Below are 4529 nucleotides of genomic sequence, written 5' to 3' on the forward strand. Positions count from 1 at the left end.
TGAGCATAATTTATTGGTGATCCCAGCTGTTGTCTTTGCTTTCTGAATTTACCTTTGCAATGAAACCACACTTCTTACAGGCTGCCCACAGCCAATGACTGAGTATGGCAACCATATCCACTCTAGTGAGATACTGAACTGTTCTAATGGGTGAATTTGGTTCAATAACACCCCATTAGCCTAGCCAAACCTTTCTTAAAACTATTGAAGATTCCTCCTTTTACCCAAACCTTCTTCCTTTCACAGATATCTGACCTACATAAAGTTGTGAAGGCTCTCCCCATCTTCACCTGTTCCATCCCCCAATCAATGTTTTGCATATCTAATCCCATTTTGACATCTGGTTATCAGTAAACTCAAACTAATGCACTCATCATCAAGAGCTTAAGGGGTTTACCTAAATTGACAGACCCATGGGTAGCAGAGCTTCGGTTCACTTGCTCTAGGCAGTTGGACTCAAGAGTCTCTCCATACTTGCTCCCCAAACTATGTGGCCTCTGAGTTATTGACTGGCTTAACATGCCTGGGAAATGTTTTTGGGGATACCTTCAACCCTCATTTAACCAAAACATGACTGATTTTATCTGTCATGCTGACTTGAAGTCAGACAGTTGCTGTGTCTTTCTGAGACATCTCCACTGCAGTACACTTCCAGGACTTCTTTCTTTCCTTGTAGTGACACAGAGTTCAGATTCCTATGACTCTGACACTCCTGGACAGGCAAGTTAAACAGTTGTGAATGTAAACTGGTTTGCAAGCTTTGAGACCTCAGATAAATCACTTGACTACCATGAGTCTTTGTTTAATTATATAAAAACAGGAGAATACTCATTTCTAACTCATGGGTCATGCCGAAGACTGAGTTCACATTTAATTGTGTAAAATGTCAGCTGGCACATCAACCCTTTTATAAATAATACATCTCACCCCTAGTGGCTCCATCTTCTGATTTATTTGAATTGCTTGCCCATAAATCTGTTGCCCAGAATGAACAAGATATTCCAACTTGCAACGATGGCCTTTTCTATGCCTCCCTCGTCAACTGTGAGCTGTCCAATGGACAGGCTTGGGAAATTCCGTTCAGAAGCACTGGCTGAAATTTGACATTTCCCCGTATGTTCTTGTTGACTGAGAGAAAACATTTTGATTTTCTAGATCTGTTATTTTGTTCCCGGAATTTCTCATTGCTCTTGACAACCAAATCCCTTTTAGCCTGAGTTATTTCCATTGCCTGTGTCAAAGGTTGCTTTCCCAAGGCAAAAACAACGTGAGACAAAGAGGTCATTCTTTCTCCATACAATTCTGTCTTCAGCCATGTGAACTCATGTCTTTGCTTTGAACTATTTCTAATCATTCTTTATTTGGTCCCATTTTGAAAAATTAGCAAACAAGATTTTTCTTTAAATTTTAGAATGAGAAGCAGGTGCTATCCTGGGAATAGAATGGGCTTTAGAGTGACATTGAGTGAGGATCTGCCTCTGCCACTGCAGAGCTGCATCACCTTAGATTTTTCCCTTAATTTCCTGCGTTTTGATTTCCACACCTAGAGGAAGGGAGAAGTGTCCTCTTGTGACACTTTGAAACTGGGTGGACCAACGAAGGTCATGTCTTTGGAGCTAATCCATTCCTGTGTGTGCAAACCTTGTAGGTGGGCAATTTTGATTAATTACTTCTGCAAAGGGCCTTTGATTAGATCACAGGACCCAGTGTGGGTCTTAATCCTCTTCCTGGAGTCCTCCATAAACAGGAGAAACATGGAGAAAAAGAGAGAAATGCCCAGAGACTAAGAGAGAAGTCTCTGGGAGCCAGAAGTGAAATCAGTGGAACACAGCATCTGAGAGGAAGCCACTGAAGTCAGAAGCTGAGAGCAACTAGGCCTGGAGGAGAGGAGAGAGATGAGCAGAGAGACAAATGGATGCCACCATGTGCCTCATCATTCACAGCTGCAGCTCCGGGAGAAAGGATCTCTTGAGGATGCCTTGATTTGGACACTTTCACAGCCTCAGAACTGTAAGCTTATGAGTTAATACATTCCCACTGTAAAAGCCAACCCATTTCTGTATATTGTCTTGGCAGTCTTTAGCAAACTAAAACACCTCTTCCTTAGGTTTTCTTGCGGTATAGATTGGATGGAATTATGAATGTCAAAAGCCAAGCAATATGGCTGACTCCAGAGCACTTAAACAAATAACCATTAATTTTGGACAAGGGCAGGTCTGATGTTTTCTTTATTAATTTGGTATCCACACCATCTCTTCTGCATCCCAAATTGAAAGTCTTCAAGCCCATTCAGGGTTCTCAAACTCTTTTAGTAGTAAATTTCCACTGTTTTATTTCCAAGAAAATGTAGGAGGACCTGTTAGAACATAGCAGTCCCACTCATGAATATTATCATTTGTAGAAACAGTTACAGGTCTTTGTTTGACATTCGCTTTTGTTTTAAGTAAAAAGAGGTGTTAACTCTCTCCATCTAACCTAGGTTTAGTTAAGAAATCAAATTTTGGGCCAGACAAAATATTCATTGCCTGTGTATATTTCCACCCCATCTGGTCTTTAAATGACTCTTTTGAAATATATCAGAACACCTGGAAATTCGCCCTGAATTACCCATTGGTAATTGCCTGCATTGCAAAATAGTTGTGGCAAGAACTATTTCCTATAACCATATGTTCGAAGCATACCCGTGCAATACATCCTGATTCCTTAATAATCCTAAACTTCTGTGGGTTTTGTGGTCCTGGAGTGGGTGACCACATTGCAGTGAGATAGACTCCTGGTGGGGTGGGAGGGTACTGTACTAATGCTACACTTGATGACTTTTCCTGAACTATATGTTTTTGCTAATGGTTTTTCCGCATACTATGATATGTAATTTTGTGCTTCCTTCTCATAGTCTTCCACTAAACAATGAACTGAAAAGTAGATAAAACATCACCTCTGACCTTTGCCTTTCTGATATCACCACTTCTAAATGGATGTGGGGACATCATTTTCAGAACAAGATTTATCCTTGCATCTGAGCTGTTTGTTCTGGGGCAGGAAATCTTTCAGCAGCATCAGCCCCTAGTTCCAGTGGGAGTCTGGCCAAGTGGTAATGATCCTAGACTCTGGAACTGAATACTCTGGATCCACATTCTGGTCCCATCTCTTGTTAGTTTGATCTTGGGCAAGTTGCTTAAATTCTTTGTGCCTCAGTTTCCTCATCTGTAAAATGAGAATTATATTACCTATTTCAATGGCTTATTTTGAGATCTAATGGTGATATTACATGTAAAGTGCCTGCCACAAAATAAGTCCAAGTAAATTTCACCTATAAAAATATTCTTCCTCTCTCTCTTGGGTGGCCCAGGTTACTGACTAGAAGCCCCTGTACTCTGTTTGAGCCTACTTCCATTATTGTACACAGCATTATACCTGGCATACTGGGTCTGACTTCATGGGGTAATGACTAACCTCCCCACTTCTACAGACGCTGGAAATGTATTTCATCTGCAACTCAGTATTCTCATCTGTAATAGGAGGATCATAACATCATCAAAGGTACGTAAAGATGACCTAAGCTAATGCATGCTAAATGTTTAATCAAATCCCTGGGAAGAATTGGCACTCAATGAAATTTAACAAAACATATGCAAAAATTAGAACATAAAGATATAAGTTTTGAAAAACAGTATGTCAGGTCTGCTTATTTAAGAAGCTGCTCTTTGTGCTCACCAGCTGATGTTAATTCTTTCATTCCTACAGCAATTAATTTACTCATTAAGTCATTACATGTTTGCTTCTTTTTATAGGCCATTGCCCTGAGAAAACGAGTCCTTGCTTTTCTTTGGAAGTTTGAGACAGAGAGCAGGAGTCTCTTTTCTGTACTTACTGCTTTCCATAGAACTTCTAAAATCACATAAGGGCTCTAAATACTCAAATAAGAATGTGAAAAAGTGAACTTTGCTAAATAAATATTCATAACGTGTAATTTACTAAATGAATATCTTTGTTAAGTGAATACACATAACATAAACTCCCATTGAACAGGCACAGAATTTAACCAAGTTATAAAATTCATTAACCAGTGAGCATACTCATCCAATTAACAAATTAATCAGTTTTTCCTACTTTGAAAATGAATTCATACCTGAATGACTTATTATACTGATCTTTTCTTATTTAAGGTTATTACTATAGAAACACTGAAAGTGGAGGAAAGGAAGATCATAGCTAGCATTTATTTATTTATTTATTTATTTATTTATTTATTTATTTATTTATTTATTTTATTTTTCTCACTCCCCCCCCCCCCCCCCCGTTGTCTGCTGTCTGTGTCCATTCGCTGTGTGTTCTTCTGTGTTCGCCTGTACTCTTGTCAGCAGCACGGGAATCAGCACTTCGTTTTTTTGTTGCGGCATCTTGCTGCAAGTCAGCTCTCCATGTGTGCAGCACCATTCCTGGGCAGGCTGCACTTTCTTTCGCACTGGGCAGCTCTCCTTAGGGGGCGCACTCCTTGCGTGTGGGGCTACCCTACGTGGGGACACCCC

This window comes from Dasypus novemcinctus, chromosome 1, assembly GCF_030445035.2.
Source record: "Dasypus novemcinctus isolate mDasNov1 chromosome 1, mDasNov1.1.hap2, whole genome shotgun sequence".
NCBI classification, from domain to species: Eukaryota; Metazoa; Chordata; class Mammalia; order Cingulata; family Dasypodidae; genus Dasypus; species Dasypus novemcinctus.